The following is a 14,821-nucleotide window of genomic DNA, read 5'->3' as shown; positions in this document are numbered from 1 at the left end:
CATTTAAATGCCTCCCTTAGCGCATATATCTGGTGATTAGAACAATGTGGTCACTGGTGTTAGCTGGATCCTCCTGTGAGAACATTCTGAATTTCTACTGTCACTCAACAAAGACCGGAGACATGTAATAGAAAACCTCATGGGGGAGGGATTCCTTTCTCTCCCTCTCTCTCTCTCTCTCTCTCTCTCTCTCTCTCTCTCTCTCTCTCTTCAAGAGACAGACCCACAGACATATAGATAGACTGGAATAAAGTGTAGAAGAAATTAAATATATATAATTCTAAATGCTGAATCAATAATCTAGGTTAAATGAAATAGTAAGTGAATGCTTTCTTACGTTCTTGTCACTTTGCCTAGTCCAGATCAGAGTGTAATAAATAATTCTGCTTTATTTTCAAATGGTTCTGATTTGGTTTCATACTTCATACTATGAAGGGATTCAGAAGAAAATGCAAACAAAAACAGACATTCTGCTGTATGTCATTTGGCAAAGTGCAGGGCTAAAAGTATAGAAAGTCTTACATTCACTTGTCACTTTCTGTGGTTGAGTTAAAGCAGGGTTCAATCATGTTCAGATTCAGTGGTACTGCATTGCAAAGTTATCAACTGAGTGGCTTTGAACTTGGTTTAGTTCATAGCAATTACTGTGATTATTATTATTGTAATAGTGACACAAGTGCGAACCAAACATATACAGCAATGAATAAGTTATCACTAGAGACAAATAAAATGAAAAAAACAATTTTTACTCAGATTTTCACTCATGACTAACACTCATGCATGCAAGCAAACATCATTTACTGTCTAAACAACGGCATCCTAGGAGAGAAACTAGCCGGCCACGCGTGATGATTGGGTTCAGAGGTGAGGATGCCTAGTGGCCATTTCTTCCCTGGTGAGGTGCTGTAGTTCGGAGCAGGAATTAATTACAGCTTTCTCTGCCTCCATCTCTTTTAGATGGCACACACTGAAACACCATTATATAAAAGAGCAGTCAGGGGCTGCATATTTTGATGGGTGTGCCAGTGTAGTGGGAAAAAGAGTTCAGACACGTACACACAACAATGTGGCTTCCTTTAACGGGAAATTCGAGTGGATAATCACAGTGGGACAGGGAACCTGCTTTTAATGCACATTATCTGTTCTGTTGGATGCATAAAGAGCCCTACGATGCAGTATCTGTGTGAGTGTGTCTAACAGTGATGTATGCAATGCTAAATCACCTCAGAACAAGAGAGAAGCTCTGAAAAGTTAAATTAGTCAAATTAAAGAAGTTTAATTAGTCAAAGTCAATTAAAGAAATACTCTGGGATGCCATTAATCCACCCCAGTGAGTTCTCACTGCAGCAAGTGCAAAGAGAGTTAGTGTGAGAGAGAGAGAGAGAGAGAGATTTTTTTTTTTATGATAAGTGCAGCACTGGGTGTCATGTGTGGGAAATTATTTAACGATGCAAATAAAGTTCATTCAGATTGGGTCACAAAATGCATTTCAGCACTGGCAGACGGTATTACGAGTCTCGGCCAAAAATGCTATGAGCAGGACGGCTCTTGAAACACAGCTGTTTCCTACTTGAGCTGAGCTCCAGATCAGCCATTTTGTTGATGTCTATTACTACTCATAAAGAAGGAAAATTATTTAATCCACCACAAACTAGAGTAGCTGTCTAACAAAATCAGACCAATTCACAATGAAACAGAAACTTTAATAAACTGTTGCTCAACTTATAGGATATGCATGCAGTTTAACATTTTTTTTCAAGGGAAATTCAGCATTGCCATACATACCGTGGGGCAAGAGATAGGCAGACAAGTCTGCCACTTTCACTCACACATTCATTCACATCCAGGAGCAATGCTGAAATCTGCATGTTGCCAGAAGATAGGATGAAACTGAAGGAAATAAATGCAACACAAGGAGAGCATATGGGCTAACGTGAGTTCAGAACTACAATGTAGATTCGAGAGTTGTGAACTCGTGCAGTGAAGATTTTGGACCTCCAATGAGATGAGGCCGACTCTGTGAGAATCCTGAAGCATCTAGAGAGCTACCAGCTCCAGTTAGACTCTGTGATACTATAGAAGAGATGCCAACTCCATGTGTTTTTTTTGCATCAATACAACATTTATCAGACTGTATATTTATAATCACACCTCCACTGTCACCCATATGAGGATGAGGTTCCCCAGACTTCCCAGGTTTCTTCCTTTACCATTCAAGTTAGTTTTTCCTTGCCACTGCTGCCTGACTCACCTCAGACTTGCTCACTGGGGATAAATACAAACACATTTAAATATATCTAATATTAATCTTGAATTTTGTATTACATTAAACTCTATATTATTCTTTATAATAACCTTTTGTTCTACTGTATGTTTATGTTGTGTAAAGCTGCTTTGAGACAATGTCAGTTGTAAAAAGCGCTACACAAATAAACTTGAATTGAATTGATTTTAATTGAAACAGCCCTACATTAAAAACAAGCTTGGATATGTGAAGAAAACTCCTTTAATGTATATGTGACAAACACTTCTTTTATTCTTATTATTTTTAACTGTTTTTTTTTTAAATCACATTTTGATAAATCTTGTTTTGAGTACAAATAAGCATTGAACTTGTCTCATACACCTGCAAATTATTCCAGTAAGTGCATTCAGAGTGTGGACTTTTATCTCAGTCTGGATTAGTTCACAAAAGCACAAGGAAGTGGAGGAGTTAGTAGGCGTTAATCGATACAGTCAGCAAGAGTGTGGAGTTCCAATGTCTGGGAGTGTGTCATACTGATGAGTTTCTGGCCAAGCTGAGAGCTGAGACAAGATAGGAGTGCACTTCACTTGGCTCCTAATCCCCAGAGTTAATGTAGTGCACACTGCAAGGCTTTAATAGGGAGTCTAGAGCATATCAATTCTGCAGAATTCTGACTAGAGTGATAAGAGAGCTGAGCTAGTCATGCTTCTGTAGCTTTTGGGCCATCCTCACACCCACCCACACACACCCACACACACCCACACACACACACACACACACACACAAACACACACCCACACACACACAACAGCCAAATGTTTTAGGACACTTGACCATTACAAGCATATCTGCTTTATGAATATCCTATTGCAGCTTTTAATATAATAGATGCAACATTTTACTACATACAACTACTACATACAACTTGCATTGAAATGAAAACCTAGCCTAATCCTACTAGACTGTACATATCAAAAACAAAATTTGAGGAACAGAATGAATAGAATTAATAAGAGGTAATAAAATGTGATATTTAGGTTACAAATAAAAACAAATAAATCTCAACCACACTAGTGAGTATGTAGACACTGAATATCATTATCAATGGAATTAAATTTACATAATGCATAAGGTTACAAATTTGTGCATTGTTCACACATAGTGCCCAAGTATAAAAATATGAAACAAAAAACATTATAAAAATATAAAAATTATACTTTGACCACCATGCTTGTATATTCTGGCAAATACTGTACAGTGTAGTCACAGAAACTGCATAAACTACACAGCTACACAATGCATGCAAGTGTCACATCACCCTGAGCCACAAAGTCCCAGCAAACATTGTGGCCTAGATACAAGGACTACACTCTACACAATTCACAAACACACACTTCCCCACTTACAATCTTCCAGCTACTGATTAAACAAGTCCTGTGTAAACACACACACATATGTGTGTGAGTGTGTATATATATGTATATATATATATATATATACATATATATATATATATATATACATATATATATATATATATATATATATATATATATATACATATACACACACACACACACACACAGGACTAAAATAATATTATAATATTCGTGTGATTGCTGAAATATTTCAGACTGTTTGCCTGCATTTATACTGGAACTGGAATGGTTCCAGTATAAATGCACTTCCAGCCTTTAAATAACCAGGTCTTGTGGCAAATAATGATGTTTCAATCTCTTTGTCATGACGAGCATTGTAAGTGTGAAGAAGAATAGACTATTGTAATTAGGTCTAATCAAAGTGTAGCAAAGAATATATATAGAAATTGTACCAAATACTAAAGATTAACATTTTTTATATCAAATATTTAATTTCTAGGTTATTTATAAATATAATAATTTTAAATATTTGATTGCTTCAGCTGCATTTGATGGCAATTGTGAGAGGAGCTTCTTGGAAACTGGATAATGGCGTTATAATCCTGCCCATGACTGTGTGCGTGTATATGAATGCAGAAACAATATGGCAGTAGGAGGGAAGGGGAAAAATGGACATGAACTCAACACTTTAGATGACAAGCTTTAGAAAACAACAATACGCCTACATTTTCAAACTGGCATCACTGATTTGGCTGCTTTTCCTCCTTCAACAACACACCAAAAGACTGTGAAAGAAAAATGATCATCAGCTGTCACAGTACCTGGTAGTTTTCTAGCACTACTGAATATTTAAGTTCAGTCGACTTTCTGTAATTCCAACATAATATGGCAGGTTGACAGTTTAAGGTCTCATAAAATTGTAGATTAGTCTGGAGAGGTTTTTATCGCTATGTTATACACAGGTGCACACACACAGATTCACATAAATGTCAGGGGAAAACTGGGTGAGATTACATTCCGGTCATCCATACAAACACACACACGCACGCACACACACACACACACACACACACACACACACACACACACACACACACACACACACACACACACACACACACACACACACTAATTTACACCTATGAGCAGTTTAGCATAATCCACCAAGCAAATCCACCTACATGCATGTTTATGGGAGGAAGCACAAAACTGGAAAGCCTGAAGGAAACCCACACAAACAAGGGAAGACCACATGTCACTCCAGATGTTCATTTTCTGCAGTAATATCAGACCTCAGCTATCTTTTTATCTTTTTATTAGATCTGAAAAGTCATGGTGAGATAGTATTATTGTCAGCTTAGTTTTTATTTATAGTTTAGTAAAACTACTGTGATGTCAGTATCACATTCTTTTATACAGAAGGTTACAGACCGGTGGAGGTCTGTGAATTCAGAATCACACCAGGTCTGGGAATGTCATTAACCTCTGTTTATTCATGTACATTTAGGGCTTTTGTGCTCATCGGCTAATTAATACAGCAGGCACTGTCGGGAGGCTCAGAGCTAGATAATTATACCGTGGGCATCCGGAGAAGAGACTGACCCTTATAATATTTGTGTTGTTCAGTGGTAACTGCACTCACAGCTAGCTAGTGACACTCCTCAGGTGAAAAGGATTCTCTGTGTCTATTGGAGTAAAAGATTCAAAATGGGTAGGAGAAAAAGAAAAAGGAAATAACTATTCTTTCATTAGGAATAAGAATCTTCATTATACTGTAATCCTCAAACATCAAATGTTTGAATTGAAAAAACTTTCAAAATATTCTTTCTTTGTGTCAGAATTTTAAGAGCATTACTTTTTCTGTCTTGAAAAGACTTTTTTTGTCTTTGACCCATGAACAAACTGCATATTACTCTCTAGACCAAATTTAATCTCACTTTACTGTCAGATCCATCATCCGGAACAAAGCGAGCAATCGAGCTTGCATCAGACTGTATTTGGTCCTTATATTTAGTGCTATAGATACTAAAGAAGCAAGAAGCACACACTCACTTTTCTACAATTATGTTCATTCATTTGACAGATGCTTTTATTCATAGTGATGTGGTAGTGAGGCTGAATCCAGATTTTTATGACCGAGCTTTAAATAACTGACCGGAAGATGTGGAAGAATGGAGACACAACTGAAGACACCCATGCACACAAACACACACATGCATATGTGTGTGTTTGTGTGCATGGGTGTCTTCAGTTGTGGAAGAATGGAGACACAACTGAAGACACCCATGCACACAAACACACACATGCGTATGTGCCCACACACACAAAACCCAGTAGGATGTGATTTTGAGCCTTTCTTCGTTGATAAGCCGTCATATCAGTCATCTCATTAGTGTCCCGCCTCTGACATCAACATCCTAACTGATTACAGTGAAAAATGGCCGCTCTCACTTTAATTAATTCATAACGGTAAAACGACTCTGACAGCAAATAAAATTTAACTTGCTGCAATTAAACAGCATTTTAATTGGGCTAAACTCTCAAATCCCCTAGAACTAATCTGATACCTTACATCGTTGACAAGAGAGAATGGTCACGGTTTCTCTGACATGTAACATTAGACTTTTTTTTATTAATCCAACCAGATTCTCTTTGTTTCCTCTTGATAATTTTACTCACTGCAGTCTATTCAGTCTTTTGTGTGTGTGTGTGTGTGTGTGTGTTTTCTTTAACCTAGAAGAAAAATATACAAAACAAACAGAAGGAAAGGATTTATAAAGTTATTCAGGTTGGCACAGTTTTGTCACACAGAAATAGGCTATAAAAGGTCAAACCTTTCCAGGAGTGATTAGAAAGCTCATTATCTGTATTTGAATCTCACATTATGTCTAAAATGTAAAGCTTTACAGATACCGATATGTAATTCATATTTTTATTGTTTTAAAAATGTTTTGTTAATATTGTGCTGCAATATTACACAGCTGCTGTGCAGAAATATTATTGCAAATAATTTGCATATAATATAATATTATATCCAATTATTTGAACTTGTTGGAAGCTCAATTTTGTACAAATGAACAAATAAAATAAAATAAAATAAAATAAAATAAAATAAAATAAAATAAAATATAAATAAATAAATAAATAAATAAATGAATGATGCTTAAAAGCCCTGCTTGATGTCCCTGTATAGATCTGGCCTAATACCTAACACTTTTCAAGTCCTATAAACTTCCTTTTTACTGGATAAAAGGCTTTTTGTTTCATCCAAATTGAACTCTGAAGTTTATCTATTAAAGGAGTAGTCAAAACAGTCCAAAAATAAATGTTTTTCAAACTATTTTTCCGCTCATTAAAACCGTAATGGTGGGAGTCACTGATGCATATGCTAAAGAAGACAATTATTTCTCAATACTGCAAAGGTCCCAGCATGAGACCCTCCAGGGGTGGCTTTTGATCGGAAACCTGTGTGTGTGTGTGTGTGGTCCTTCAGACCATTAAAAAAGACATGCCACAAGAGGAGACAAAAAAAAAACATGGCACATCTGAAATGACTGTTTTGCATGTGGTCATTGAGGGCCAGCGGATGAATATGGATTAGCTTCTTGTTCTCACTTGAGTGTTTTTCCAGTTAAGAAGACAAGCTCCTACCTGCAGAGCTGTGACTGCTTAATGAATGGCATTAGATTCAGAGGTAGTTTCTTATAAATTAATCCAGCCATAATAATAAGAATAAAAATAACAAAAACAAGAACACTACTCAAAGGAGGTCTAAGTACATCTGTCATGATATGATTTCCACCACCTCCATGCTCTCCAATAATCATACTAATAATTGCAATACTTACAATACTAATAACAATCATCTTCATCTTCATCATCCTTATTTGTATAGCATTTTTTCATATTGAGTTCAAAATCTTAAAGTTCTTTATGACAAAGGATCAAGTGCCAAGACCTTAAAGTTAAACAGTCACAGTAATCAGGATTTTAAAGCAGATATCGAGCGAGCGTTCCTAATGTTCTCTGGAACGCTATTCCAGAGTTTACAGGCCGTGTAAGTAAAACATCCTTTATCAGTAGAGATGTGACTGATACAGTATCTGGGATTAACAGTAGGCCTGTCTCAGCTGAGTGAAGTGCTTGGGATGGGCTATACTGTTTCAGGAGATCAGTGAGATTGGCCATTGAGCTTTAAATGTCATGAGCAGGAAATGAATAGACATCCAGTGGAGCATGATTAAGGTTGATTTAATGTGCTTTACCATTTTTTTTTTTTACTATTTTGAATTTGCCTTTGCCACTTTGGTTATATAAATACTAGTGTGATAATGTGGACTGTGGCTTTGTGATCATAGTCATGTTAGTTGACAGGTTTCTTTAGTAATTCATAGGTTAGTGTGCAAGTCATTCTCAAGTCAAACTCAAAAAACTTTGGCTTCAAAATAAATAATAACTTGTATTATTATTTAATTAACTAATAATAACCACTGTAGAAGTTATGCCTATAGGTTAGCACAAACTACAACAACTATCAAACTATACAACAGACATCCTACTAAATACATCTTCAGTATTTACATCTTTCAGTATTTCTTATTATTAATGATTTAACGTTTTTAAAAATGCACAGCTCAGGAAAACAAGCACATTAATAGTTGAGTTGAGTTTAACACACTAAACGCGCTGAACGTCTGAGTAAAAAACAAGCATCTTAAAGATGTTTTAAAAGTCTGGCTGTAATGCTGTCCTTTCTTTCTTCCCTGTTCAATAGTGCAGTGCCAGTTCTAGGCATCTTTTGGCTCATATATATATAGAATCACGCAGCGAATGCTCTCCTCTGAATGCATTCAACCTCCCTGTGATTTTAAATGGCTGGCTCCAGTCACCTTGAGTTAATACAACATTACTTGCTTACTAATTTACAGCCCAGTTTCAGGATTTTATGCTTCATGAATGTGCAAGAGAGTTCAAGAGTCGGGGAAGAGGGGAGACACCTCGGAGGGAAAGAATTCACATCCCATCAAGTGTTAGACTTGAAGGCAAGTCAGTGCTTGTGCTTTGAACATAGAATATATGAGAGAGAGAGAGAGAGAGAGAGAGAGAGAGAGAGAGAGAGAGAGAGGGGGGGGTAGAGAGAGAGAGAGATAGAGAGGGGGGAGAGGGGGGGGAGAGAGAGCACGAGAGGGAGAGAGAGAGAGAGAGAGAGAGGGAGAGAGAGAGAGAGAGAGAGAGAGAGAGAGAGAAAACACATCAGAATAAGAAAACAGTGACTCGACTACAATCACGCAGCAGTGCATGTTCACAGATGGACGACCGTCTTGCATGTTGCCCCCACCAAAAAGAGTGAAATGCTTTAAAGGAACATTTTTACAATGAATAGAAATTACAACCTACATCATCCTGTGTCTCAACGAAAGATAAAAGGCAACTATAAAAACATCAAAGTTTCAGAAGCAACGAGTTTGATGTTTTTTCAAAAGTTACAAAAGAGTCTCATTTAAAAACTGGGCTCAGACTGGCACACAGAATCCAGCAGTTTAGAATAATGCTGTTAACAGCTTATTGTAATGTGGAGGCTTTTCTCACTTCTGTATAAAGAACCTTTCTGACAAACTACTTTCCTAGAAACACAAGAGGCAAATTTAAATTTGATTTATTTTGAACTCATCTTCAGAGACTCGGAGTCTGCCATCAAAGAGTGTGGAAATATGAAGCACGTTCTTTTGAAAGGCCACTGAATCATTCTTGGGTTTGATCCACAAACGCTACAAGCATGGTGCCATATTTCAGAGGAATCCTCTTTGTGTGTGTGTGTGTGTGTGTGTGCATGCGTGCGTGCGTGTGTGTGTGTGCGTGTGTGTGTGCATGTGTGTGTGCATGTGTGCGTGTGTGTACACGTGCAGCCACCTTCCAACCAACTGCTGGGCACACACGGCTTTGACAAAACAACTCAAGCCACATTTCAAGAGTAATCAATTACAACATTGTGGTAAACAATAAGAAGGCAAACAGAAGCGAGCCACAGAGCAAACACCACAAAGTGAAGCCTGGATCTGAAAACATAGATTCCTAGGCAGAACCCAGACAGCTGAAGCTAATGTGTCTTACCTCAATGTGAACAAACACACTCTCACAAAACACCCCTCAACCCACGATGCAGGCTGGAGTGCTTGAGCATTGATGGGGCTCAAAAAGTCAGAGAGGTTAAGCAGATTTCTGAGAACCTACTCTGTCTCCGTAGGCAACTGCGCCATTATCGAGATAAAGGAACCCATTTTAAACACAGTGTACACAGTTTGTCTTGACTGATCTCTATCTAACCGATAGCATGATACATGATCGCTTGATAGCTGATAGCCTAAAATGCTTATCTCTGAGATTGTAGAGTTAACTCCTACAAAGTGATTTGGCTATTGCGAAATATTTACGTTGGATACAGAATGCTAATATGCACTTGTCAGAGGAAAATGTTGGTTACTCTGAGTGTGATTATTAGCTGAAAGAGCAAGGTTAGGGTTGATTTGGATAGTGCTGCAGTAGACTGCCATGTTGATTGTCCTAATTAACCTTGGCATGTTTTATTTTATCCATCAGGAAGCTCTTCTTCGCTCCATGACATTTCAATATCATGTCTACAAAAGTTCTCCCCTTTCCCTTAAAATGTTTAGGACACATTTGTTTTCTATTCAGAAAGCATCACATGAAGCACTTTCTCTTTCCTGGTTAAGATCCTTGTCGGAAAATTAGTGCTAAACACTCCTGTTAATAGATCAGTGAACTGAATGCTTAAATCTTTATTTATGTGTGTGTGTGTGTGTGTGTGTGTGTGTGTGTGTGTGTGTGTGAGGGCTCCTCCTCATACCAGCCTGAAAACATGCTCATTCCTGTGTCCAACCCACTCAGCCACCTTTATTAAGGCCCCTGTGTGATGCAGGTAGAACGGAGCGGCTTGTGTCTTGTGGCTTCTGAACTCAATGGGCAGATGCTTTTATTCAAAGATGAGAGAATCCAATCCGTTTGAACCCACAGCCTTCATTAGCACACCCAGAGTATGTGGTGTGTGTGTGGTGTCGGTGTCAGAATGGTACGGCTCATTAGTACAGTAAAATGTGAAAAAACTACATTCTCAACCAAATCTAACTTATTGTGTATTGTTTCAACTAGAAATAGCACTCGCCTTTCTAGTACCTAGGTAGAAGCTGTAAACATGGAATGACTGACCATGATCATCTCTAGATAATACTCTTAAACAAAGTTGTGTTACTGGTGTGTGATTAACATATTAGCAGGGCTCTCAAGTTTTGAAGACAGGCAAGTGTGACATTTCCAACCCCACTGCCACCCCCCGCCCCCCCAAAAAAAATACATAAATAAATAAAAAAAATAAAAAATGGGGGAGTTGTTTTGTTTGGTAAGGATCACTGACCGCAATTTAACCAAATACAAAGTATTTGTTTAATTTCTAATTATTAATTTGTGTGTGTGTGTGTGTGTGTGTGTGTGTGTGTGTGTGTGTGTCTGGTGTTGTTTATTGTAAGAGTTTGTTGCCTTTTTGGACTCCTTTAATATTTGTAATGTTGTTCCCATTTAAAACAGTTCGGCTCAAGCCCAGCCATTTTTAGGGTCATAACTGAGGACAATGTCCCGTCCAGAGACAAGCTGTTTCGTGTTGAGGTTTTGTTCAAGCCGACCATCGAAAATACCCTCTCTAATGAATATGATTTTTTTGTGTTAAATCTTACCCAGATAATCTTTTTTTTGATTGGCTTTTTTTTTTTAATCTTTTTTTGATTGGCTGATAAGTGTCAGGCTCGACTAAGAGCTCAAGGGGAGACGCGCTTGTTTCCTGCCCGGTTCCATAGAGACAGCAGTGCGGACTGATACATTTTTGCCGCTGCGGCATATTAAATATATGATAAATAGTCAAAAAGTTTTTCTGCGTGAGAAATACGATGTGTACGATGTGAGAAAAGACCGAAATACGTGACTGTCACTCTCAATGCGTGACACTTGACAGCCCTGTATTAGTATTTGGTACGGTTATATAAATAAAGGATAAAAGGGGGAAAAAAACACTTTTTTAATCATCTTTTACAACAGCAATTAGCCAACAATTACATATTTTGTTACATACATATACACATTATAGTGTCAACAAACAATTGTTTCATCACCAAATAATAAAAAATCTAAAATAATTGCGCCTCGTTCTGTCACCAAGAAACCGCAATGTGTAAAATCCTAAAAGCTGAAAATCGAGTGTCTGTTACAAAGCTTTCTCACCTGACACTTCCAGAGATGTTAAATAAAGGTCTCCTTACAGAAATCTTCATCATATCGATCCCTGTGCAGTTCTCTATTAAGTTAAAGAACAGCACATTTTTAATCCATTATTTATTAGGCTTAGATTATGTGGCACATCCCACTATACGAGTTCCTGTGAATAAGTTACTAGAGATATTATATTAAAATGAGTATTTTCACTGAAACCTGAGATGTGCCTTGCAGCAAGAAAAGCTGTCAGAGCTGCCATTACAGAAAATGAATCCCCTTCTGATGAATTAAATAAAAAAAATTAGCAGTACTCTGGAATAAATAATATAACTGCATGCAATGGGACTGTTTTCTTATTGGTTGGATCATTTTTGCCATATCGCTTGTCCTAGCACAGACTTAAAGTCAATGAGGTTTTGTTCAATGACCATGTTTAGCAAGTAAACAGCCAGATTTCCATCCGTAGAGAAACAGCAGTTATATAAATCATTCACCATCACTGGGCTTGAAAAAGAAGTTAATATTGGTGGAGCTCAAAAGCCCAGTAAGGTCATGACTTTTAGAGATAGCCTCGACTGACTTTATGGGCTCAAACACTAAGAAAGGGGCAGGAGGGCTAGAAGGGGTTATATGAGTCTGACCTTAAAGCCTGCCCTTCTCTTCACCATGCCCACCCACACTAACACAAGTTACAGCTCTTTCTTTTCACCCGCCCGTATCGTCGCTATGAATAAGAGCAACCTGCATGTGTGGGGTGTGGGGACATGTGAGACTGAGACAGCGAGACGGACAAAGGGCTAGAAACACAGTGAGCAGAGGGGGGAGAGAGAGAGAGAGAGAGAGAGAGAGAGAGAGAGAGAGAGAGAGAGACTGCTAAATGGTGTGTGTAGGTCTACAGGATTAGGAGAGACAAAGACATTGTTGAAAGACATAAGCCTTTCTGAAATGGAATCACTCCCTGGAGATGGAGGGTCTCTTTCCTATACATACTCCTGTTCACACACAGTCACGCACAGTACCAGTCACTTGGACTCGCACACACACACACACACACACACACACACACACACACACACACACACACACACACACACACACACACAAGCTTTCACACTGACTTCTCCCCAAAAGACATTTTTAATTGAGTACACAATCAGTGCAACTTTATCTCTGCTGATTATGACAAGAAAAATAACTGAATACTCTCCTTAAAAAGTTTTCAAACACAAATATCCGTTTAGCACAGTGGACTGGGACAAGGATTCATAGACACCCAACTGTAATTGGATAAAAAGTGAAATATTCATGAGTGAATCACTGGAATTTGTCGACACCTACAGTAATGAAACTCATCCACAACTTTTATGTAGTGAATAAAGAAAATGTTTTGATGATGAAATCTGCTCCAATGATCAAACCCATGCTGTGAAAACCTGCATTTTATATTTAATATGTTAAACAAAATGAGTCACTGTGTTTCTAAAACGGGACAACACATCACACAAGTATTTACACACTTGAAGAGGAACAGAAATGGTGAGTTAACAATTATAATACTGTTTTAGGTGAATTGTTAGACTACTGATAACTTTTACAGCATTTTTTAAACTCCTGTATACTGTATGTGTGTGTTCACTGTAGGTTGTATATATAAGAACTAAAATCAAACACGACACATCAGTCATGGGATTTCACTTCAAGTCAGTGACAATAAAACAACCTTAGACATCTTTGCACGTTGGAACGCGGCGGTCAAACAAAGCATAAAAGACAAGAATGTGGTCAAAGCTTTCAGGTTTAAAAGTGCCAAGAAATGATAAGATATCAGAGAAAAGGAAAAAGGAAAGGTCAGAATGTAAAAGCCCAGATCGGTGAGCGGTTCAGTGCTTAGACAGCAAAATAAAAGAACATGTCAAGAGAAAGTTGTTTTCTTAAAGAAATGTTGTCACAAATGCATCAGTATGAAAGTGCGGCTTTCAAAAATGTAGATTTGAACCACACTGCTGTTCTACCTAAGAGGTAGCCCTCTGGCCAAGGCATTTCTCTTCAGTGACAATAAAACAACCTGAGATGTTTTTGAACTCAGGAACACTGTGGCAGGTTGAAATGATCTACGGCTGAAAGGATGGAAAAGTCATCTACAAATCTACAATTCTGCTTTAAAAAAACATAAATTCACCAAAGTTGGAAATATTTGCCAGAAATATGAAGTAAAGTTAAGAACTTACCATGTGAAGGAGAAAAACTGTGAGGATAAATTAGAATCACAAATCCAGGGTGAGCTGTGAAACACTGTTATTTCCCCCAAAAAATAAAATAAAAGAGTAAAATCCGGCTTGATAGAAAAAGCTCCAGGTGGTCAAGTCTGAATAAGCGCGCCGATCAAATCCACCTGCCTGACATGCTGAGGGTATGTGTTTGTGTGTGTGTGTATCTGCGTGAGAGAAAGTGTGTCTCGAGGGAGAGGCGTGAGCTTTCTGAGACTGGGAATAAGGCCAGTCCAGACACATACATACTCTCTCTCTCTCTCTCTCTCTCTCTCTCTCTCAGGTGTTGAGTTACAACAAACCCCTGAGGGGCTGGATTTACACTCCTTAACCAATCAGAGGACAGAGCGACCCATTTGGTTCCTGCACAGGTAAGTGTAACGAGAATGAGTCCACCTAGTGTTACTGAGCCTTAAGAAGCATTTGTGTTTATTTGAAATGAGGCAGACAGACAGACTGGCATCAGAGCAGTCATAAAGATAATGGAGATAAAGTGAAATAGTGTGTGTGTGTGTGTGTGTGTGTGTGTGTGTGTGTGTGTGTGTGTGTGTGTGTGCGTGTGTGTGTGTGTGTGTTTTAACTGATTGCAACCCACCATGTAATATTGTTTACTGATAGACAATATTTCAACTCACTAACCTTCCATCATACAG

The 14,821-nt window shown here is 38.0% G+C and overlaps 1 protein-coding gene across 8 annotated transcripts in view; it reads right to left on the bottom strand.

Moving 5' to 3' along the window:
• Positions 1 to 14,821, bottom strand: part of ptprfa (protein tyrosine phosphatase receptor type Fa) — a 194,593-nt gene that overhangs the window by 139,698 nt on the left and 40,074 nt on the right. For 5 of the 8 annotated variants that reach the window (XM_060867853.1, XM_060867852.1, XM_060867854.1 and 2 more), the window contains exon 1: positions 14,130 to 14,411. The exons of 1 other annotated variant lie outside the window; for it this stretch is intronic. The gene's annotated coding sequence lies outside the window, so the exon portion shown is untranslated. Of the gene's footprint in view, positions 1 to 14,129; positions 14,413 to 14,821 lie in introns of those variants that run through there. 2 more of the 8 variants (XM_060867849.1, XM_060867855.1) reach the window with 1 other exon arrangement.

Source organism: Tachysurus vachellii, chromosome 4 (genome assembly GCF_030014155.1).
Source record: "Tachysurus vachellii isolate PV-2020 chromosome 4, HZAU_Pvac_v1, whole genome shotgun sequence".
NCBI lineage: Eukaryota > Metazoa > Chordata > Actinopteri > Siluriformes > Bagridae > Tachysurus > Tachysurus vachellii.
Note: the sequence above shows the minus strand (reverse complement) of the source record. Positions and strands in the feature narration are given on the sequence as shown.